The 25,638-nt window shown below is 37.8% G+C and overlaps 1 protein-coding gene across 1 annotated transcript in view; it reads left to right on the top strand.

Annotated features, from left to right (window-relative positions):
- The window catches only part of PARD3B (par-3 family cell polarity regulator beta), a 943,196-nt gene that overhangs the window by 511,000 nt on the left and 406,558 nt on the right, over nt 1–25,638 (top strand). The gene's annotated exons all lie outside the window — the stretch shown is intronic.

Genomic DNA, 25,638 nt, shown 5'->3' with positions numbered 1-25,638 from the left:
GACAGGTATGTCGAGGAGGGGGTTTTAAAAAGTCTTGTTAAAAACGTATACCCTTCAACCTAGTAACTACACTTCTAGTAATCTGTCCTAAACTGATCAGCAAAGATTTATTGTAGTGTTATATTGGGTGCTATATACCCTTAAGGTATTGGTTGGCTAAATAACTGGCTAGCTCTTTAATGAAATGTAAGTACTTTAAAAGGTCTGTGAGGACTGATAATAACATGAGAAAATGTTCATAGTATATTGTTAAGTAAAAGAGTAGGGTATAAAAAGATGTATGAAATATGATCAAATTACTTTAAACATCTTTTGTTAAAAAGCATTGAAAGGAGATGTATCTGAATAGTTAGGATTATGAGGGAATTTCATTTTCTCTTTCTTTTTACAATGAATACATGTTATTTATTTTATTATTGAAATATTTAAGAAGGCTATAGAATCTTCAAAGAACTTTTATGACTAATAACAAAGAAGAATAAATGTGCTAAGAGGATTTTTTATTACCCCTTGGTTTTTATTTTATTTCTATTGAATGTATAAAAGAAATGACAAAGGCACATATGGGTAATATGATAGGTTCCCAGAGTTAGATCATCAGGACAGAGAGGCTCAGTTGAGAGAACTGAGGATTGTTAGCCTGAGGAAGAACAAGTTTAGGACACACAGTAATTGTTATTAGATATGCAAAGAGTTATTTTATGGATTAGAAAGTAGATTTAATCTGCTTCTTCAGATATTTTATATCCATTAATTTACATGTGTATTAATCTAACAATTTATTGACTCTCTGCAGTACGCTAAATCGGAGGTTCTGGAGATACAAAAATAAGACTCTTTTTCTGCCCTATGGAATTTGTACCAAAATCAGTAGTCGGAAGTGATAATGTTCCAAAAACCGTCTAACTATTGGAACTGTACAAGAAAGAAATGGGCTATTTAGAATATTGAAACAGAGCCTGCCTCATCATCTATCTAAGATGCTCTAAGAATAAATTCTCACATTGATAAGGTTATAAGGCTGCATACACTTTAAAACACCTACTCTGAGCCTGATATTCTGTTACACGTGTCTACACTCATGTTTGAATATAGAGCCCTGCTGAATCACTGCTCTCATACACTGATGCTCATTATCACTGTCCAGGGGGCCCCTTTCCTCCAGGTTTTTGTGGCTTGGAGTTTCCTTTCAATTACTTCTTCTCTTTCCCATCACCCCTTTGCTCTGTTGTATGCTTTGAGATGATTTGCAGTAAAATAGGGAAAGGAAGAAGGACGGGTGGTATAAACCATAAGACTGCACTCCCCACCTCCTTTCCTCTGCTGGGCTCCTCTGTACCCACCCACTTCGGAAGGCAGAATCTTGAATTTCTGTCTCATCTCCTCACCAAAGCTCCTTACTTTTTCTAAAGAGAAATGCTGCCGAAACTGGAGTCTGGATTTTTTTACCCTGTAATTCAAATAGACTCTTCCTTCAATCCTTTATTTATCCAAACACCTTAGTCTTTCACGACAAAAGTCAAAGTGAAAAGAGACAGTAAAAAAGGGAGCAGCATGTATATATGGCAGGAAGCCCTTTCACGTCCTTCCCGTTTCTTTGGTTACTGGAGATAGAAACCCTTAAAAACCTCAGTGGGATTACATAGTACTTGTTTCAGGGATAGGAGAATAAGGAAAGAAGTTTTAACTGTGTATTCTGTTGAACTATGATCCCAGAAGGAGTAAAACCCTATATAGAAAAAAATATTCCAATGCGCCCCCATGCATGCAAAGGAAACTAACGAGAGAGCTCCCCTGGAAACTCAAACGCTCACGTGCCCCTGGTTCCCCATCTAACAGCTCTGTATACCCCTCTCCATACATCCTCTGGAATTCCCAACTCCACTGCCAAGTCCTTCTTCCTGGAAGCTCTGCCCATCCCCCAGGTAAGGGGGAAAAGATGTTGATGATATCCCGATTTGAAACTCTGAATACATACATTTTCAATTGAAGGCAATTACATGTGGAATTTAGCAAATGAGATAATACGATTTTCAGATGAAAGGGAGCTGGAAGAATCTGTGAGTCCAACTCTAATTTTGAAGTAGAGAAAACAGAGGTTCATGTAGTGGAGTAACCTGTCCAGGGTCCCACAAGGAGCAGGAACTAGAGGTCTAAGTTTCTTAGCTCTTAGTATCGTTTCTGGAGTTCAACTCCCTGCACACAACTTCTGTGTTCACCACTCACTGTGTGTTCTAGGGCAGGCCACGGCATCACCCTGAGGCTCCGTTTCCTCCTCTGTATCCTAAGGTTGTTGTGAGAATTAAAAGATATAATACATGCGAATCCCTTAGCTTAATTTTTGGCCAGTTGTAAGTTGTCCATATATGGTAGCTGTAATTATTTCTCTAGTACATTAGCACTTCTGTAGTACTGTGAACATAATACTATACTTCAGCTTTACTATGGGGTAAATAACTGTATGCAGTTCTGCCTGGGATTAACCGCTATTTCAAACATTGATTGTTTTCTCTTTTATTATCTTAAAATGTATTTTGGTATCCAAAATACTGGATTGGAAACAATTTTTATGACCAACGAAGTCCCTAATTCAGAACAGCCTGTGTATATTATTTCACTTTCATTTAATAGAATCTAGCAAAATTTGATTTTTATCCCAGAAAGTGACATCATAGGCTGAGCCCACCAAAGAACATATTAAATTAATTGTGCAATGATGAGATTGAGTGCAAATAAATTATTTGTTCTCATTGTTTTTAGTTTTATACAAAATTTGGAGGGCATATGGTTAGTAGCCATTTCCTTTGAATTCCCCGGCAAATCGTCTCAACTCTTTAAAAACTAGTTGACTTCTAACTATCCAAGTATGTGGAATATTCTTTGTATCCACGGCAAAGCCAGGGTACAAAGGCAAAGCCAGGGCCTTTGAGGCTTATGAGCCCCTAAGTAACTTGGACCGAGAATCTTTGTTTTGGAGAAATAGGGGAAAGCATTCTCTTTCCAGCCCAGTGTCTCTGCTTTGAGAGCTTAGTGGCACGAACCATGCAGCAAGTTTAAAAAGAGGTCGTGCTTGGCATGCACAGGAGTATTTCAGTGGGAATTACTTCATTACTTCATAGTGTGGCATGCACTGGACTATTTGAAAAGAGCAAAATGAAGAACAGTGAGCTATGTGATACATCTTTGTAGCTTTCTTAAAAAAAAAAAAATCGAAGATGGTATCATTTTGGTCTCTTCTCCCTTATAATGATTGATGCGCCCACTTGACTTTCCATTGAAAATCTGGCAGGATGAAGGAAGGACAGCACTTCCTGCTTTTGTCTTGTTCTATCTCCTTTGAAGAAAACAAACTGTGTTTATTGTTTTTCTGTTCTGAGAAACTGTCCTCTCCCTTTTGTTAAGCCTTGCTGTTTCATGAGCTCTATACCCTGCAACGGAGCAGCTCTGCCTGTTTTCTGACAGTTAAATCTTCCTTGCTTCCTTGTTATCACTAGCTTATTGTAAAGTCTTAACACTTACAGCCAAGGGAGCATGTGGTCAGCAGTTATACAGGAAGCCCCAGTGTAGGATGGCCTCTCAGATGTGACCCTCTGTCATTCCAAAGGCCTTAGCATCCATTTCCTGGTCATTTCTCCTACCTGCCACCCAAGAGAAGTGTGCTGAATTCTTATATTTGCTGGGCCACGTCCTCCTTCCTGAGCAGTTGGTTAGTATCACAAATTCAGCAGCACACTTAGCCAGCCTCCTTTCTATTTGCGGCAATCTGGGTTGAACATCAAATGAAAGGAATTTATGTATAATAACATTACAACTATTTAGCCCTTTCTAGTATCTTGACCAAAAGAACTGTGCTTCCAATGTAATCTTTCCAGAATCCCAGCCTGGAAGATCCTTTGATCTCCTCACCCCCCAACTGGGTGAGAGTTTATTAAAGAGGTGTTCACATAAGGAATGTTTTTGCAGAAGGAACTTTGAGATTAGTGTTGGTAATAATATTGGAAGGTGGAACTGCTGTGTTTGCGTGTGCACTTGGAATGAAAACTGCTACTTAATCGGTGGTTTGTTTGGTCTGTTCTGTAAGAGACTGGTCTACAAGTCTTTTTCCATCCCTGATACCTAAAAAAAAAATTTTTACGCAAAGGGTCGAATGAAGCTCTCTTTCTATTTAGGGAAGGTCCTGAAAAACTGAAGGTATTCTATTTATTTCATGCTTTATTTTTTAAGAGCTTCAGAGAGAGAGAAAGCAACACTGCATTACTTTTTGCGTGTGCATGTATGTGTATATCTCCTTTCATTTATTGAGGAGAAAGGAATATTCTGCCATTTCCTCATTAACCTCTTTAATGTTTCATATTCTGACCCACTGCCTTATCTTTAAATTATCCCGAAAATCACAGCAACCCCTGGTGGGTAAAATCAGCTGAGAAGATGTCAAATGTATTTATAATTTCTACCTGCCAAGTTTGCCTGCTATTAAATGACGGCCTCTGCAAGTGGAATTAATTATATTTCAGAGAAGCAAGTTGCTCCTACCTGGCATGATGGAGACCCACAAGTTAGCCATGTTTGCCATGCTAATTTGAACTTTGCTTGGGAATATTGCTCTTGCTGAGGAAAAGAAAACGATGCGCACATGTGTGGAGGCTCCTTTCGTAGTTGCTGCATGCAGTGTGTTTCAGCTCTACCAAACTTACGAGTCCCCGTGACTACCTCAGCCAACGACATGTGGCTCTAACCCCTTCGTGGTTTTCTCTTCTTAAGTGAAAAATTCACATCTTCAACTGTCAAATTATTTAACATCATAAATCATGCAACCATTTTGTTTGAAATTGTAGAGGAACCTCATTTAACTGATATATTATTTTATTCCCTTTGGCTATTTGATTCAAATGATTCCATGCTTAATTAACCAAAGTACTTAAGGAAGAGTGAATATTAGAGCAGTTATTGTGGATAAGTAGCAGAAATTGAAGAATAATTTCAGAATTATTTTTCTACATAAACGAAAGTCCCCAAGTTATGCATTGAAATTTAAATCATTATGTAAAAACTAAAATACATTGCTATATATTATGGATCCTCCAAGTAACACAGTTCTAGTGGTGTAGGACGGAATCCATGCTGAGGTATAGTCTACATTTCTGCTTCTGCCTATAATAATTTCCATTCCCTTCTTACTGTATTTCCATTCAACCAATTTGTATTTAACCCTAGTCAAGGCTCTGCAGCATAAAATCCAAAGGTGAATAACATGTGTTTCTGTGCTGTTGGAGCTTCTAGTCCATAAAGAAAAGAAAAACGATAAGTTGATGGAATTATGCAAATAAAGTGTTATGGTGATTCAAAGTTGGGAACCAGGAAAACCTTTAAAAACACAGCAGACTACAGAAGGGTTTTGATGATTGAGTAGAATTTTAAAATGCGAAGTTGCAGGGCATGGGGGGAGTAGTGTCCTCAACTGCTCAGAGATTGGAAGATATGAAATATGTCAAGGAGATAGCGAGTAGCCCAACTTGACATACTACTGAGCAAGGGGCTAACATGAGAAATATTGTTATTTGGAATAAATTGGAAGGAGTGAAAGGATGCTAGGATACTTGCTAAGAGGTTATTGTAATTCACTGTAACGCAGTGGTTAGGACCTTGGGATCTGGGTTCAGTCCGACATGAGTAGAATCCTGGCCCTATTGCTGATTGGCTAAATGGCCTTAAATTACCACCCTCAACCCCTATTCCTTATCCCTCACATTAGGATCAGATTATTGTCTAATTAAGAGACTGTTCATGTTAAATGAAATGCATATAAAGTACTTAGAAGAGGGCACAGAAAGGGATTCTACAAATGTTAGTGTTCCAATCACTGGTCATCTGAATGGGGGATATTAAGTATACAGTTAGGGTTTCCTACCCATTGGTAATTGAGAGAGAGAGAGAAATGAAGTTAGAAAACTTTACTTTGGGCATTTGATAGATATTGTGTGATAGAGTAAGAAATATCAATAATTCTAGAGTTTTGAGTTAGATGTCTAGGAATGACATTACAAGGTTGGTTACAAAGTATAGGTTGGTTTGGAGGACAAAACAATTATTTTGTCTTAGAATTGTATTCCTTCCATGGATCCTGGGTGGTCTATGGACCTGTGATCATCAATACTTTTTTCCTTCTCACTACTCACTAGTCATTCCAAATTCTTTCCACCTGTCTAAAATGTTACCAGCAGGCCTGACTGGTATGGCTCTGCTGCTTGGGCATCATCCTGCAAAGGGAAAGGTCATAGGTTCTATTCCTGGTCAGGGCACATTCCTGGGTTGCAGTTGCAAGTACGAGCCTTCCTCCTGTCTAGGAAACCCACTTGTTCCCCTTTTACCTCACAGCTCCTTCAGATGTCCCTTTACAGGTCCCTTCCATGGATACCTTGAAATCCCAGATATCAACTATGGACCCCCACTTTGTTTTCCATTCATATTTAGGCCTCCCTTTACCATGCCCCTGAACCACACATTGTTAAAATTTGTCCATTAAGGCCTTAAGACCATAGAGAAACAGCAGTTAAGAGCCCAGGTTGGGGAGTTAAATAGCCTGAATGTGAATCCCGGCTTTCCTACACTACTCAGCCTCTCAATGCCTCAATTTCCTTATCTGTCAAGTGATAATAACCACACATAATTGTGAGAATTAGCTGAGCATAGATGCTAGCAAATGGAACATCTCAAATAATGTTAACTTCTGTTATTTACTGTGCCTGGTGCACACTATATGCTCAGTAAATATTTGTTGACTGAATAAATTAAAGCTTTCTATTATTAAAGCAGATGACAGAGAAGGCTAAAAAATGTATTGCTAGAGGAGCTATTACCCCTAATCCATACCTAATCTTTATCTAATGCATTATTCATTCTGGTACAATTATTTTAAACCAAATAAAAAATATGCAGAGATTTTCTTAGATTTCAGGGCATTAGTGATCTTTAATTATAGCTACACAGGACAGAGAGGGTGGGGTTGGTTAGTATTGAATGTAAATTTAGGTAGTTTAAAGTTTAAATTATCATCAGGACATTTGCATAATCTAGTACAGTTTTCTTGTGAAGAGATGGGAAAGTATTATTATCTTATATTTAAAAGTATTAGAGGCACTTTTAAAATATCGAAAGTATTTCTAAATGTTTCAGCCTTGGCTACAATAACTTGTTAGAATAATGGTTCTCAAAGTGGGGTCATAGACCAGCGGTATAGCATCACCTGGGAACTTGCTGCACATGTGAACTCTCAGGCTCCCTCCAGACCAAAGAAATAAAAAACTCTATGGGTGGGGCCCAAAGAGAGGTTTTAACAAGTCTTCCAGATGGTTCTGAAGCTCATTCAAGGCTGAGAACCATTGGAATAGTGGTTTCATTATAAACAGCATAAGGTCTATAGGGTAACTTAGTAACTATAATTGACTAGGTTCAATAATCAAATTTTCCACTTTTTCTATTGCGCAAACAATTTCTTCCTCTGTGAAAAATATTCTGTGAAAACTGTAAGCCCCATATCTCTTTAGCCATGTGCCTCTTATTTTGGCCAAGGGCCAGTGCTGAGCACAATCCAGTTACTCAACTCAATTACACCTGATTCATTTAGGCAAACTCAATTGTACTTGACTTTTTCAGCCCAACTCGATTGCGCTTTAAAATTTTCACACTCAGTTTGATTGTGCTCAAAATTTGTTATGTGCCACCTTGCAATTTGCGATTTAGACACTTAACAAAGAGAGGTATTTATAAGGAAGCTTAAAAGATTGGGTTATTGATACTTGTGTGCAGTTACACCAATTTCCTTTTTCCCCTCCCCTTTATCTCCAACACGAGATGCCACAGGGAAGGAAATGCTCCATTGGCCTCCTGCAAGGACCATACTCTACCATCCCCCATCTGCTGTGGTTGAACTCAAGGCAAAGATTTTAAAGCTCCTAAGAAAGTAACCCTCATTTACTATCACAAAACAACTATACTTAGTTGTTCCTCTTTATCTCGTTTTCTGTTAGTTTATTTGTTTGTTTATATAGTAAAAAATGTGGCACAGGGATATTGGCCCTTTTCAAAATCTGCGCTGTTTGTCAAAATCAGAAACTCTTTGTGAGACTTCCACCTCACTGAGATAAGCATCATACTTCCACGCACTTACGCTGTGTACTGCAATTCGAGGCCCTCGATCTCTGCCAGTTTTTTGAATGCGTTCAATAACCCACAAGGCTGAGGGATTAATAGTCATTTGCTACTCCCTGGGAAGTACTTATACCTGAAAGAATTCTACCGAACCCTTGTCAGCAAAATCTAGTCTTGGTAAAATAGATGATGATAAATGCTCTGGTTCAGCATTATTAAAACAGATGGAGGAAGTGCTGGCCTGGTTGTATGGCTTCCAGGTGTCAGAATGAAAATACTTAATGGCCTTTATCACAAGACTGGTTTTGTTGGAGAGGGGAAAGTGGTGGAAGGAGTGTTCTATGCTGAAAAGGAGCTCTCGTGACATTTCAGAGGATCGGGGCCTAATTACATTCTCTTGCAAAGTTAAGGATGAAGAGCCATGAGATTCAGCCCTACTCTCATGGCACAAGAAATATGTCTTATTAGTGGCTACTGTGGCCACAATTAGGCTTCTGAAGGCTAAAAAAGAAAAAAGAAAATTTTGAATATACATGTTTAAACAGCTTAGAAAAAATAATATCGTGACCAACCACAAACTCTATCCTTCTTATTATCCAGTTAGCCAAATGTTACCAGTAATTCATGCCAGCTGTTGCTATGGAGCAGCTGGATAAGAAGGTGGTTACAAAACTCGGGGGAAGACCTCGATTTGCTTAATTACCTCTATGCCTGTGATCTGTACATTTGTTAAGGTACATTTGGTGCAAGATAAGGAAATGCATTCATTTTGTAAAAGATATTTAAAGATTAAGGGGAAAAAAGTACTGCCTTAATTGATTGTGGTTGACTTTTCCAGCTGTTATCAAAGTAAATACCACACATGTGAAACTGCCACCACAGTCCATTTGGTTTTGAAAGTATACGTAGAGCTTTGAACATGTTTCATCTGCCTGTTTTTCAGGAAAATGTGTGATCTTTATCATTAAAGAATATCAGCTTAAGATTGCCACTTTTTTTTTCCTGAGGCTGATAAAACAGAGATAGACACTTAAATAACAATCTGTTGCCACTTACCTCTTCCCATGCTCCGTCCCCAAAGATTCTCTGAGCAATGACTTTTAAGTATGTTCTCATTATTTTTAATGAGTGTGCAGAACATATGACGCATAATGCACCAATAAATAGGTGCCCTTTTATTGAACTTGTCAGATATGATAAAACATCGAAGGAGTTAAGATTCCTTTTTCTCTAGGATATTATAATTATTTAAATTAAGATGCCTAAGTACAAATCACATACTGTTTAATTCCTGTTGCCGCCTAGATGAAGCCCCACCACAGCCCTAGTACTCTTTTAAAGGAAGAATGTTTTATCACAAATGTTAAAAAGACAAAAGAACATTTAATATTGTTATGTCTCTTTAAGTTTACCCTTCTTTAAATCTGCTCTGATGGCAGGATATTCAATTACAAACAAGTTCAATTATGTTTCCTGACCGCTTATTGAGTTATACGAAGGACTTTTATCACTAGTCTTTCCGTAATTAATTCTTTGCATTTCTTAGTGGCTTAGGATCTAAGGAAGCATTGTTTAACAGCTTGAAATGTTGTTTCAGTTTTCTTATATTTCCTTGTTCTCTCCTTTTCCTTCCTTTTTCCTTTCCTTTCTTGCTTCTGATCTATCACCCTGCCCTTCTGGAAGTAAATAACACTCAATATGGTACTTATCAATTGCAGAATATATTTATTTATACATTACATTAAGATGTCAGGTGGTGACGAAGAGGAAGGTAATAGTACATTATATTAAATTACATTAAAATGCCACATGATTTATGAAGATGGTAGTAGAATGGGAAAAAAATGATGCCCCCAAGAATAACAAAGCCTCTGCTAGTCATTATTGCCAACTGGGTGGGGAGAACGTGGGTTCACAGTTGTGAATACACCAAACACAGTTTATTCTTATGTTATTATTTATTAATTATTGTTATTTTTTTTATATGAACAACTGTAAACCTACTTTTTCCCGTCACTCATCGGAACCCATGACTCTTGATTTACAGAACTGTGGGCCTTAAGCCCCGACAGGTGAGTTGCAGCTTGCGGCCTGGCATGAGAGGTTCGTCCTCTCCCTTCTCTCCTTCCCAGCAGCTGCGAATTTCATCTACAGACCCTTGGCTGCCCACGTGAGGGGAAAAACACACAGAAGCAAATAAGCAAAGTGCCCAAATATGGAAAAACATAAAAACATCTAACACGCTCCCTGTGACTTGCTTGCCCTCCATCTCCTGGAGACCAAATGGAAATGATGCCCAGTGAGCTTGATGTTCAAAATTGTCCTCTTGGGCCTCATGTCCCTCTATTTCTGGGCCCACATGGATGATAATGGGACCTGTTTGTTCAACAAATATTTATTGAACATCTATTATTTCCGGTTTAGTCAATCAAATGCTTATTGAACATATGTTTGTGTTGGATGCTGTGCCATGCACTGGGTATTTTAAGGTGTTTGTGGACATTGCTAAGGAACTTACAGGCATTGCTAAGTGCCATTAGCAAAACAAGGCGAGAATAGGACACAGCACCTGACTTCCGTGGGGAAAGCTGGGAGGAGGGCAATAGTCGCACAAATTTCGGGAAGAAGCTAAAAGGTTAACAGTGAACTAGAATTTTGTTATAAAAAAGAAGAATTCCATAAGTGCCTTAAAGTCATGAAAAATGTCAGTTATAAGGGGGGACTCTGGGCTACAGATGGATTCAGAGAAGCAAAGAGGAAACACTTCTAAAGATATGGAGAAGCATGAAGCAAGACAAGAAGGAAAACTGAGGAAAAGGGAGAGTAGAGGAAAAGAACATTTTAGTTGTATCACTAATATTCTTGGCAAATTAGGTTATCACATGAGCAAAATTTGCAATCCATAACAGGACCACGTCTGGCAATAATATAGAAGTGCCATTAAATGTGAATTTAAGATCTGTTTGAGGCCCCCTTTTATCATGTCTGTGTTCATGAGTCATCTGAGTGTAAGTTCTGTGTTTGGGCTTATTTGTGCTCCTTGCCTCCCTGTCAGTTGGCCCTGGCTCTTGGCGGGGGGCACGCTGGTTCTCCTTCATGTGATCTCTTATCCTCCAAAGGCCAGTCTGGCTTCCTTACGTGACAACTCAGGACAGCAAAAGCATAAGATGCAAGGACTCAAGGCCTAGACTTGCAAGTTATCACTTCTACTTCATTCTCTTTTTTAAAAAAAATTTTTTTAAATTTTAGATTACAGTTGACATACAATATTATATTAGTTTCAGATATACACTATAGTGATTAGACATTTATATAACTTACAAAGTAATCACCCTGATAACCCTATTACCCATATGACACCATACGTAGTTATACGTTTCAGTATTAACGACTATTCCTCATGCTGTACTTTACGTCCCCATGGCTGGGTTTCTAACTGCCAACTTGTACATCATAATCTCTTTCCCTTTTTCACCCATCCTCCTAACCTCCTTCCATGTGGCAACCATCAAAATATTCTTTGTATCTGTGACTCTGTTTCTGTTTCATTTATTTTGTTTTTTAGATTCTGCATATAACTGAAATCATATAGTATTTGTCTTTCTCTCTCTGACATATTTCACTTAGCATAATGCCCTCTAGATCCATCCCTGTTGTTGCAGATGGCAAGATTGCATTCTTTCTTATGGCTGAGTAATATTCCATTGAATATAATCATTACTTCTTTATTCGTCTGTTGATGGACACTTGGGTTGCTTCCATATCTTGGCTATTGTAATAATGCTTCAGTGAACATATAGATACATGTCTTTTTCAATTAGCGCTTTGCATTTCTTTGGATAAATACCCAGAAGTGGAATTGCTAGGTCCTTTTTTGTCTCATGATAGCCTTTGTTTTAATGTCTCTTTTTGTATAATATGAATATTGCTAACCCAACTTTTTTGTTTGTTTGTTTCTGTTTGCATGAAGTATCTTTTTCAATCCCTTTGCTTTCAGTCTGTGTGTCTTTAGATTTAGATCTGAAGTAGGTCTCTCTTAAGCAGCACATGTATGGGTCTTGTTTCTTATCCATTCAGCCACCTTACATTTTTTGATTGGAGTTTTTAATTAATTTATATTTAAAGCAATTACCGATAGGTAGGTTGTTATTGCTATTTTATCATTGATATTTTTGACTTGACTTTTTTCTTTTTCTAAAAGAATTCCCTTTAATATTTCTTATAATGCTGGTTTGGTGATAATGAACTTCTCTAGCTTTTTCTTGTCTGGAAAGCCCTTTATCTATCCTTAGATTCTAAATGATAGCTTTGCTGGGTAGAGTAATCTTGGTTGTAGATTCTTTTCTACATCACTCTGAGATTTTTCTGTTGGTACATCAGTGGGAAGGATTGACCTTCAGGCTGGTTGGTTGTGAGGACCGGCTGAGACTACCGTGGGGGAGCTATTGTGCAGGGGTGACCTCACAGAGCAGGATTTACTTTGGCAGGGCTCTGGGGCCTGCTGAGTCTACCCTTCGAGTGGTGATCTGGTGTGGTTAGCAGCTAGCCACTGGTTCTGAGGCCTCTTGGGAGGGTCTCTGGTACAGACTTGAGGTCAGCCGCTGCCTATGCCCTGTCCAGGGTCATTTGGTATGAGCTACAAAGTGGTCTGCAGATGGTTGCCACTTTTGCTGGGTTCGGAGATGCCTGGGAGAGGCTAAGCAGCAAACTGAGCTCAGCTGCTGCTCGTGCCAGGTTTGGGCTGCTTAGCAAGAGGTACAGGGAATGCCGAAGCCAGGCCTTGCTTGTTGGGGTTTGTGAACCTTTGAGAGATTTAAGTCAGTAGCATGACCCAAGACAGGCTGTTTGTATGGATAAGCAACTGGAAACAGCTTGGGAGGGCCCACACATTGGGTGGTGTGGGGTCTCAGGGAATCACCAGGGCAGGTGAATGGTGTGAGCTAGGTTAACGGAAACTCAGATACGGCACCCAGCTGCACATGGAGGCTTGCTGAGGGAGGGCTCTACAATGTCTTTTGCTAGCACTTCTGTCTGGGAGAAAAGAGGAAGCGTCCCTCCTTCCCTCGACCCAAAGCCAGACAGTTCAGTTCCTCCCTATGTTTCGCCGATACATTTTGAGCTCCTGCCCCTGAGCTGGAGCTCAGACCAAGTGAGTCTGTTAGCAGATCTGTGCATGAGACCTTTAAGAGGTATGCCTAAGTCTTCAGCAGGGCTTTGTCTCACTCAGACACAATTCCTGTTGGTATTTATGGGCAGGAGTTATGGGGACATCTCTTCCTCACACTGGAATCCTGGGCAGGGGAGCTTGCTATGGGGCTGGGGTGCCTCACTCCTCAGGGGACCCCCCTGCAGCTGAGCCCTCTCAGTTCTCAGTGGTCACACGTGGTTGTGGGACCAGCCTGTTCCCTTTTTCCACTCCTCCTACCAGTCTCAATATGGCTTCTTCTGTATAACCTAGTCATAAGGACTTCTGTTTAGCTAGACTTCAGGTGGTTCTCAGCCACAGTTCCGTAGTTAAGTCATAATTTTGATGCTGTTGTGGGGGGAGGCGAGCACAGTGTTTACCTATGCTGCCGTCTTGACCAGAGGTCTCTTCTGCCTCATTCTTTTGGTCAAAGTAAGCCACAAGGCCAGTCAGTATCCAAGGGAGAAGCAAATAGATTCCATGATTACATGGAAAGATTAGCAAGGTCACATTTCCTGGAGGCATAATTCATTGGTGTCACTATTGTTAATAATCTCTCATATTAGGTTAGGAAATTTGGAGAGCACACTGTTCTACAGCAGCATGAGTATAGGTCAGGGATGTAGGTTTCAGGTTACTGGCCCAGGATTGCCACAAGATGTTTGGGTTTTAGAACATCTTGTGGCAATCCTGGGTCATTTAACTTCTTGGGTCTTATTTTTTTAATGACATTTACAAAAATTTTGAATTCTTTTTTTGGTGCAAATAGAGTGCAAAAGATACAAAAGTAAACAAGGCATACCCATTTCAGTACTTCATTGTTTAAAATTTTTAATTATGACATTCTGGTTAAACATAAATTCTTACTCCTAGTCTAGATACTTCTCTCCTTAGATGAGGGATAGACATGCTTTGCCCTTTATTCTCTGATCACATTCAGAGATTTAGTCTTCTACAGTAGACACCGTGGACAAAAAGGCAGCCACATACTAAACCCAACAAACTCAGTGGGTCTTACAAACTCAGAGACTCAAAGTAACTACCTAGGATGGTCTGAACATATAAATTCCTAACTAAAAGTGAGTCATGGCAGGTAACACGTCCTGGGCCTGTAGCTTCTTTGACAGATCTCTGCATTAAATAAGGCTGTCTGATGCCTTTTTGCATCTAAGATGACATACCTTTGAAATGTCAGAGTAAGACCCTTTTCCAGACCCCTCAGGGCACAGCCACCACCAGAGCATGTGACAACAGAATGCCTCATTGTTACCTAGTTCCCTGAATACCATCTCTGTGTGCTATAAATGTTAATGATTAACCACCTTGTACTCACCAATGTAAAAGAAGTCTGTCTCTGTTTTACTTTTTATCCAATCCCAGAAATTCCCCTGCTTTGCTTTCTCCTACCACCTTAATCTACCACTAGTGATTTCATGTAAACCTCCTTATGTCTCATCCTTTTTTTTCTCTAATGTATAAAATAAGCTGCAAAACTGCCATTCTCAGGAGCATTTCTCAATCCACAGAGATTTTGCTTCCCAGCACTGTCGTCAGTTTGACTCAAATAAACTCAGAAAAACTCTCTATAGGTTTAGATGTTTCTCATGTTGACAACACCCACTACCTAGATTAGGGACTGGGAGAAGTTGGATTGTGTAGATAGTGGTAAACTAATAAATACCAAAATTAAATTATCCAACAAAAAGTAATTTGACAGTAAATAAGAGTTTTCTTATCTATAAAATGAGAGGATTGAACTAAATGGTCTCCTAGATATCTTCTTAATGTACAATATTCTCCTCTGAATTTCTGTGCATCAGATCTTGGCATGACACTCAATACAGACAATGCTGAATTATGAATGATCCGTATGCTGTATGAATGGATAGCAGGAGGCTGCCTCTGTTTGTTTCACCTTTCAGAATGCGTGGGAGCACATGACCTAAGGAGTGCCTTCACCTAAGGAAACATAGAGCTAATACACTGCCAGCGGATACCTTTCTCCTGCCCACCTTTTTGATCTCCAGCCATTGTGCTTGCTGCCATAGTAGTTAGTGGTCATAGATGGCACCCTTTCTCTAAGCCACTTCTGATGCCATCATGGCTTGGGCATCGTAAGAGACTTCTCTGCCAGAGCCAGCTGAAAAGAAAATGCGTTCCTCCTTTCCTAAATTGGAAGTTTAGGTGTATGTTCCCATAGAACATACTTAGAAATAGCCCATCCAATAAAGTGGAAATTATTACCTGCTGTTATATTGTAGAGATAGTGTGGAGGAAACAAACCTCTTATCTAATTGAAACCTAGGATCAATTTACCAGTTTTTGTTGTTGTTTTTTTTTTTTTTTGAGAGGGACTAAAAGGTCAAGTTGCAGGAACCAGGTTTACAAACAAACTTATAGCATCTAACCTGTTTTCTAACTAGAAATTGCCTTTATCTACAGTCAGTTTATTTAAAGCTAATTTGCATTACACACAAAGAAAAGTGAATACATTGCAAACACTGTTCATTAAGGTTTTGGCTATCCTTGATGCAAAAAAAATCTCTGGGTTCTAGATTCTTTTATTGAAAAAATATGAATGTGTCAACATTAACAACTCATAGAAAACTTGGCAGAGATCTTCAATGTAATTATTAATTCAAGTGACTTCAATTCCTCTTTGGTACTAGACAGGTTGTAAATAAGTTAATAAATAAATATTAATGCAATTATTAACTTGATAATTTTATGTGCTATATAGGCATGCAAGGAAATTAAACAGGGATGAAGAGTGCTGAACTGGCTTATGTTTGAGGATATACATAGGAGTGACTTATTCTCTGTATCATACGGAGATAGAAATATACTAGTTTTCAGCTGCATAACTATGATTATAAAAATATATATGTAATTTTTCATGGTGGTTAAGTTAATAACATGTCATTATAATTTGTGTGCTTCTGAGACAGAAACCAAGTCATATGCATCCTAGATGGAAGGAGAGTAAAGACAAAATAGGTACAAAAAAGCTAGTCGCTTGCTGATTTATTTATTGTTTGTTTGTTTATTTAAGTATATGTATTTTTATTGAATTTATTTGGGTGACATTGGTTAATAAAATTATATAGGTCTCAGGTGTACAAATCTATAATGCATCATCTCTATATTAGCTTGTGTGTTCACTGTTCCAAATCAAGTCTCCTTCCATCACCATTTATCCTCCTTTTTCCCCTCTTCACCCTATTCTACCTCTTCCCATCCTCCTTTCCCTCTGATAATCATCATGCTATTGTCTGTCTATGAGGTGCATTTTGTTTGTTTGGTTTTGGTTTTTTGGCTTAATTCCTTAACCTTTTCACTCAGTCCCCCATACCCTTCCCTTCTGACCGTTGTCAGTCTGTTCTCTGTATCTATGAGTCTGTTTCTATAACTTTAGCTTAATTTTTGATAGATTCCACAAATAAGTGAAATCATATAGTGCTTGTCTTCCTCTGACTGGCTTATCTCACTTAGCATAATACTCTTCAGGCCCATCCATACTGTCCCAAAAGGTAAGATTCCCTTTTTTTACAGCTGAGTAGTATTCCGTTGTGTAAATGTACCACAGCTTTTTTGTCCACTCGTCTTCTGAGGGGCTCTTGGGCTGCTCCCAAATCTTGGCGACTATAAATAACACTGCAATGAACACTGGGGTGCTTATATTCTTTTTCTTCGGATATAGTCCCAAAAGTGGGATGGCTCGGTAATAAGTTGTTTACTTTTTTAAAATCCCAGGCTTTGCCTCCAGATAACGGTTCAGAGGTTTCTCTTTAACCTGTAGGGTTTTTTGTTGTTGTTGTTTTTCAGAAGAAAATAGTGATAGCATGTAAACGTATCACTTCAGAAACCTTTGAAAATGTAACCCGAAGATTGCTTTGCCTCTCACCTTCAGCTCTCAATGACTCTCAAGGGAGCTGGCAAGTCTTATCAGACGTGAGCAGCCAGGCAAGGGCAGCCAGCACATTGAGAGGCCAGGGCAGTATAATGGTCAAGGCCATTGAGCAGGTAGTGAAAGGCCTCTCGTTGTCTTAAACAAATGCGGTTTCCTTCCTGTCTTCTGCAGGAGCTAATTTTGTTTTTCACTTCTCCTCTGGTGTAAGAACAATAAGGATTCATAAGGCCATTCGGCCTGTGAGAGGATATGCATTAGATTATCATAAATTCACAGATAAAAAGTGCAGTGGTCAATGAAAACAGGCATTCTTGGATGAAATAAAAGGTTTAATTGAAAGTACTGTCCCTGGAGCGACAGATGACTGAGCGTGGTATTGAGTAGACATTAATGACCATAGACCAGAGAGTAAGGAAAGCAGAAGGAGGACTATTCTATTTTTTTTTTAAGTTTCCAAATCCATTTTTCTTTAAGAGAATGTGGGAGATTATCCTAATAGAATAGTAGGGGGAGGAAAGTGGGTTTTTGATCATACACAATGTTCTTGGAACACTATTAATGTTTCTTAGGAAGTTGCAGCTGAATTTTCTATTAGCACAGATAGTTTTGTTAGAAGTTAGTGATCTAGACAGAGGACAAAGTCTATGATATGCTGAATAATAGTTAAAATTGATACGTACCTGTTGTATTGAGCTATAACATATTAGAAAATGATTTGCGCTTATTCATAATTTTAGAATTTTTTTGACTCTTTGGTTGTATCTCTTAGCTTGTTCTTTAAGTACATTAGGTTTTCATTCAGTGTAACAGAAAAAAAAATAACTGAAAGAGGCTTCCGAACATACGGTACCCATTAAAGACTAGACGGCTTGCTTTGTATCACTAAAATATGGCTGCCTTTGTAAATCACACATATTTGTTTAGCCAATGCCCTACTTTTGATGTGGCTAAAATAATGGGATGAACTTTATATCCACAGAGACAAAGGCTGGGATTAAGGACTGACTTAACAAGAACATAATTGGTTAGGTGTCTCTTTTACCAGTCATTAACATATTTGAATTATGACTTTGATTCTCCTTTCAGGTCAAACACAGTATAAAATATATTCTGAGTTATCTGAGCCTAATGTGCAGTGATTTTGAAAAGACAAAGATGGGGACATACCAAATATATTAAGAGTGTTTTACTTGGTTTTTATGCCCAAGTAGTACCCAGTTTACTTTTGGAAAAAAAACTGTGAAAACGATCCTTAGTTTACTTGCTCTTCAGTTTTAATTTAGAACAAATGAATAGTCTCAGTAAGTGATTTTAAACTTTTCAACCAATTGTTTAAGAGTTGATATAGACAGTCTTAGTGTTAAATATAAAAAATTATTTTTAAGGGTTAATTTGAACAGGGTGGCTGCCAAATAGTACCAGCTGTCATAATAAAGCAGAAGTGAATGACAGATTTACTCCACCCCATATCAAAACTCAAGAGCGGATATGGTGATCAGATGAGCCAAAATAAATGTGAGTTTGCAGAAACATTTGCAAGCTATTTTCTTGCATAGCTCAGCCCTTCATAGGCATCAAAGTGCAAACAGGTCATGATTAAGCTTAGCACTGTTATAAAAATGGCAAAGGGGAATCACTGTTGTTGCTGAAGGTACCCCAAATGCACAACCTGATTATTCCAAAATTCCATTTGATGATGGCGATGGTGGTGATAGTGGCCTATTTGCAAAGTATTGAAACTTTTCATTAAGAGTTTTAAACTGTTTTTTAATATTAATAAAAATCGTGACCCACACATTGAGTTACAAAGGAAGAACTGACTGATGTAGCACTTGTCAGCAACACTCTTTAAAAGATATTTAGCGTACAGTTGCTCTCAGGCATGCATTAGAATAAGTACTAGTGGCATACATATAAGTAGAATGGTCATTGTTGGCCTTGAAACTCTTATAGGTTTATATAATAACAAATAACCATAATACAGTGTGATTCGTGCTAATTATGTATAGAGTGTTAAGGAAATCCAGATAAGGGCCCAGGCACAGAGAGCAAGTGATAATTAAGACAGGCTTTGGTGGCTAAGTAGGAGTTTGCCAGTGGGTGTCAAAGTGGGAGGAGAGGGGGAAGTGATTTTTAGGTAGAGAGACTTCTACCTAAAAAGTAAAAGAAGCTCTTTGTAACATTTAAATAACTCATTTTATTTCCATCTAACAAATGCAGCAAAATGTAAGTGCTAGAAGTGTTAAAATTATGATTTTACAGATAAGTAAGATACACAGCTGTCACTTTCTTGATCTCTTAATGCTATTGTTTCAAGAAGGGCACTGTGACAGAGAAATGCCAACAAAATAATTTATGAAGTCACCATAGAACAAATATTTAGTATACATGTGCATCCTACTGGAAGCGAAACTGGATTTAAAGTTGAATTAAACATAATTCCTGCCTTTGATGGGATCACAATGGACAATGGAGCTAAGACAGAAAGGCCAGCAAATAATTGTAAAAATGGAAAGTATTTAGAATTGTAAGAATGGGAAAAAGAAACTGAAAAGGAAGCTTATAAGGATGAATGCAAATTGTTTTCCCAGTTATAAAACCAGGGAAGGCAGAGGTGTCTCACACACTGAGACATAAAGTCAGGGTGTTTGGGGATACTAAGTGAAGAGACTTTTATTCCAATAAACCTTCAATGCAAAATTGCTTCTGAGGTGAAAATAATTTCTATACTTGATATATACACACATACATATGAAATAGACCTTTCCTTATACATGATTTCATTGAGTGTCATAAAAATTGTAGGTCTGTACCATTAGGAAAATGCTTAACTAAAATGATTTGTTCACTCATTGTGCTTAGATGAGTCTTTCCTTTTTCATGTATCAGCAAGTAAAACTGGCACTGTGTTGGATTAAACTTTTTTAAAATTAAATTCCTTAGATATGAACTGAACTGAGATAGTCCTTGTTTAGGCTTTAAAGCGTACTTGACATTGCTGGAAAATTAAGATCCATTAGTTCAGGAAAGAAAGAAGTCCTGCTCAACCTACAACTAGGGAGATATTGATTGGAAGTGTGCTGAACTTTTAAACTTCTTGTAATTACACACTGATTTTACAGGAATTAAAGCCAAAGAAATTGCTCTCTTACCCTCGTCCTGCTTTCCTATATATAATAGCAAGGCAGAAGAGCATTTGGGAGGTAAATACTGAAGAAGAATGATGTAAAGTGAAAGGCAGTATTCAGTAGTTCAAGCCAGTTATTTAGGACTCGGGGGCCTCCTGAACAGTGTCTTTCAAGAACTTGGCAAGAGCAGTGTAGGGATGTGGAAGGAGAGAACTTCCTAGAGTTAGGTTACCTACTTCCTTTACCTTAGAAAAATATTACAGATCCAGAAGCCACCCTGAAGTTCAGACTGTAAGATGGTGTGTCAGTCTGTTTGTGCTTCTATAACTGGGTGGTTTATAAACAACAAAACTTACTTCTCATGGTTCTGGATGCTGGAAGTTCCAGATTAGGGTGCCATCATGGTTGGGTGAGGGTGCTCTTTGGGCTGCAGACTCCTGATTGTATCTTTATATGGTGGAATGGCTAGCGAGCTCTGTGGGTTCTCTAAGGACACTAATATCATTCAGGAGGGCTCTACATTATGACCTAATAACTTCCCAAAAACCACAACTCCTAATCTTATCACATTAGGGATTGGGATTTTAACATATGAATTTGGAGGTGACATAGACATTCAGCTGATAGCAGAGGGATATATATATGTCAAATAGAAAATGTGGTATCAAAAGGAGAGAAACAACCCTCTCTGGTGTGGCTCAGTTAGTTGCATGTCATGCCACAAAGGAAAAGGTTGGAGGTTTGATTCTCAGTCAGGGCGCATGCCTGGGTTGCAGGTTCAGTCCCGATCTGGGGAAGAGCAAGAGGCAACCAATTGATCATAGGTGTTTTTCTCCCTCTCTTTTGCCCTTCCTTTCCCTCTCTCTAAAGATAAAGTAAATAAAATATTACCAAAAAAAGGAGAGAAAGACATGATTAAGGGAAATATAAGCCTTATGATACAGCACTAACCCTTGGTTTCTCCCATGTGTTAAAAAAAAAAAAATCACCAGTTGATGAATGCAATTATTGGTCTCAATTCTTCACTTTCAATAATAACATTATATACCCATACTGTTGTCGTGGTCTCATGGTGTGTGGAGAGTACTTTTCCAGCTATAGCTTGTGGATATGGCCATATGAATTCATTTGACCAGTGAGATGTAATGGATGTTTTGTGATCAAAGCCTTTAAAATTACTTTCATTTTTTTGCATTCCTGTTTTAAACCATGTGGAAAACATGCTTCAGCTATCCAGTGGTCTAAGGAAGGTTAGAAATACAGGAGTAGGCAAAAGTAGGTTTATTGTTGTAATATAATAAATAGTAATACAAGAATAAACCATGTTTCAAACTCACAGCTGTAAACCTATTTTTGCCTGCCCCTATATTTAAGGCAGACACACACACACACAGCACAGCTTGGAAGCAGGCCTACCGGAGCCCGGCCTAGATCAGCCAAATCCCTTTCAACCTGCAGATAATGTTAGCTAGAAATAAATGCCTTATTTTTGATATCACAATTTTTGGATGGTTTGTTATTCAACATTTTTGTGGCAGCAACAACTGATACATTCATTCACTTTCCCCTATTAATTAATCCTAGGTTTATTTCCTCTGTCCCTTAAAAGTGTTTGTAGATATTATAGTATATCGAAGATATATCATAGTATAATTTTAATGGGTTTTCCTACTCTATAGAACCTAAGGACTTCTTATTTTATAATCAGCTGTATCTGAAAATTAATTTTAACAGATTAATTGGTTAAGTTATGAAAGGCAAATTATATGTCTATCTTCAAATGGTATATTTTATATAGGTATATGGTATTTATAAATATATATATATACACACACATATATATATATGATAAGAATATTCCATTACCATAGTAAATATGTACTGTGAATTTAAAATGGTTGTTACACACTGAGATTTCTCAATTTCTATTTGGAATTTAAGATTATTTGTCATTAATAATGTAACAAAAGGCATTGGTTTCCAGCTGGAGTCTCCTTAGATGCAACTCAGACATCAGAGAAAAGGGCAGGGTTAAAATGGTTATATTTTTGTCATTTGATTTTCTTAGAACCTTAACCAACAAACAGAAATGGCCCCTCCTCTTTTAAACAAAGATTATGTTCTTGAGGCCACGGTCGCACTGTTTCACACTGAAGCCTGATTAAGTAAACGTGACTCTGTGCACCTTGAAGTGAAGGAACATTGAACAGGGTCCTCTAGGGAAAATGCAGGTAACTGAGATGTAATTCCTGCCTTTGGAATTCCTGAGTTGGGAAGAAAGCCATATTATATTTGCTAAAAGAGTTATTGTACTCTAAATAATGACACATATACTAAGAATAGAGGATGTTACGTAGAACATTCTTACACTTTTAATGTAATGGTTGAAGATTGTATTCTTTGACGGTGTAACTTTCTAAAATCACAGTGCAAACAACCTGTAATTTATTGTCTTTAAATTATTGACAGAAGTCTCTCAATCAAAAACGGAAAATAATATATTTGAAAATTTCTCATAAGGAAACAAAACATTTATTTCTCCCTGTCAAATAAGAACTCCCTCATTCTAAAAGCTTCAGAATGTTCTTGCTATTCAGAATCTTCTGAAGCTCGGCATGGCTCTTGGTACACTCTGTTGTCGCTGATGCGAATTGTGACCCAGAGAATGTACACAAAAGTGTGGTGAAGAAAAAAATGGAACTGGAAGAGTTAACCATAAAGTTGTGCAGTAACTCTAGGACTTTGTCCATAACCTACAAAATTTCTTTCTCGAACCGCCTCTGTTTTCTGCTCCATTTCTTTATAGCCTAACCTTCCTTCCACTGCCTTAAGTGTATGCTAAGGAACACTGTTTCCATAATATGCTTCATGCAAAAAATGTGTTCCGTGGTCAGGTATTAGGGAGTATACATATACTGACCTTTTAAAAGCACTGAGAAGTCCCAAAATAAAGAAACCTTTTTCCTAGATATTTTTCTCCTTTTTTTTTTTCTTACGTGCAATGATTGTAATCCTGTGTGTTAGACCTTAGATTGATCCATGTGTGGTGGGGAACCAGCTTGGTTGGCTTCATTGGCTTCTGAAGGCTGCTCTAATTGGGCACAGTCTGGGGCCAGACTTCCTCAGGAAGCCCGAGCAGCCTGCGGACTGACTGTTTGGGGTCAGAGGGCACCTACAATTTCCTCAGTGCCACCCGCTTCCTGAGCAGTGGGCTGGGCGGTGGGTAGAGCAGACACCTTCCATGAGGTGCTGAGTATTTTTTTTTTATGTTTAGCTTTTGTCCTTCATAGTTGAATTGTCTTTTAAAGGTGTTAAATGCAGGTAGCCTGCCATACAGAGCATTTGTGACCTCAAATTGGAAAGAACCCAGCTTCTCAAATAGACCCATTCCTCTTAGAATGAGGCCCATTACGCTTCTTTTCTGGATCAGTAAATTATTACAATCATACTGTTTGTTCTTGGATCATATATTCCTATAAAAGCATGTGTTCTTATATTTTAACCACTTAATTATCACTTAGAACATATTTAAGACATTTGTAATCAGGTTTCTTTAACCCACTTTTATTAAGCAGAAGTAAACAGAACAAAAAAGACCTGCTGTTTCTTAATATTAGCAAAGCAGGTTTTAGTTTTATAAAATTCCATGCTGCCTAAGTATAAAATATTCAATTCTGTTACTTTTAATGACAAAGTATTATAGTCTTTTAAAATCTTTATCTGAAGAGGAAAAAAGTTGCCAGTGTCAACTAAACTGTTGAATTTGCTGATTTTTCAAGTGTATGTACTGTAAGTAGGAGGGGAAGAAAGGTTGCTTTAGGAATCTTAACTCTAACTTACTTTACTGTTGTTAGTTTTACTCTCTGACTTAGTATTAAATTAAGGTACTTTTAGATTGAACAAGCAAGAAAGAATGACCATTTTTTGACATTTGTTTTCTGGTATTAGATTAATCCTTTACTTAAAGAAAATTGTTTTTTGATAAATTCAGTCAGAGATCAACTCTTGCTTTCAGTAGTTTCCTCCTTCTACCCCCTTTCAAAAAACATGAAAAAATTGTGTCTCAATTGCAAATATTTTATAGGATTTTTTTCATTCGGATCTTCTTTTAAAAATTATTTTAAAATGAATGAATGTTCACTGATGAGTATCACATAAGGATATATATTGAAAATATTAATTATTGAGCTAACTAGAAGAAATCAACATTTAAAATTTTTATCCATTAAAAGTAAATACCAGTGTTACTTAATGTAGCTCTATAAAACTTTTCTCCTACTTACTGCAGCACTAACTTATACTTTTCTTTCCTATATGATTGATGTATAATATTGATCTTTGTGTTAATTCTCAACAACCTATAGTATAATTCAGTACATTTTTAAAAAATTATCTGCATCATGATCTCTGCTTCTTTTTGGTAATCTGTCTATATTGTCCAGAAGACAAAAGACTTTAAAAGATAATCTGTCCACTTGTAAATCATCACAAGTTCTGCTGATTTCATTTCTATATTAGCAGCAGTAGTGGGAAAGCCTTTTACCATTTATTGCAATGATCATCCTTAGATTACCATTTACATTTGCATGTGCCTGCTCATCTCTCATTGCCTTCTTTTCTTTACTCCCTGAAAAATATAATGTAAAATAAAATGCCTCCCAGCTGTTGGAATGAGCCTCTGATCCCCACTCTAGGGTGATATCCACATTTTAAATTTTATGTAATCCAACTGGCCAAAAAGCTTTCATGTTTATAATAGCTACTCAAGCTTTTTTAGAAGATTAAAAAATTTGAGGAAATTAAGCATCTTGCAGGTGTCTTATCCTTTCATTGTTGTGAAAATTTATTTATCTATAACAAAAATTTCATCATCTTAAATTCCTTGGAATTTACTTATTTAAAAAAAGTCAACAGCGATTAAGCTTATTATAAGAATATCCTGGCAAAATTGCCAGGTATGGCTTTTGCTTGATGTTAAAAAAAAATCATTCATTTTTTTCTTAAAGCCCTTTTGTTTGAGTTTTGGTAATTGACAAAATGATTGCATGTGAAACATAAGTCTTGCATAAAGTAAGCTGCTCACAACACGAACTAATTACACATTTGGGAGGCAAGGCAGAGACATCCAGAGCTTACTCATGCTGAGCCAAGGACACAGCATTTAATGAAATGAGGGCCATAAAGGGTTCAGCATGGATGCTTTCAGGTCTGACCTGGGCTTCTGGGAAATTGAACATTGGCCCTGCAGACTGGTGCATTCCCCTGGG

This window comes from Pteronotus mesoamericanus, unplaced genomic scaffold, assembly GCF_021234165.1.
Source record: "Pteronotus mesoamericanus isolate MK-2021 breed Mesoamerican mustached bat unplaced genomic scaffold, CSHL_Meso_final contig_90, whole genome shotgun sequence".
In the NCBI taxonomy this organism is placed as follows: Eukaryota; Metazoa; Chordata; class Mammalia; order Chiroptera; family Mormoopidae; genus Pteronotus; species Pteronotus mesoamericanus.
This window is presented reverse-complemented; position numbering and strand designations above follow the sequence as displayed.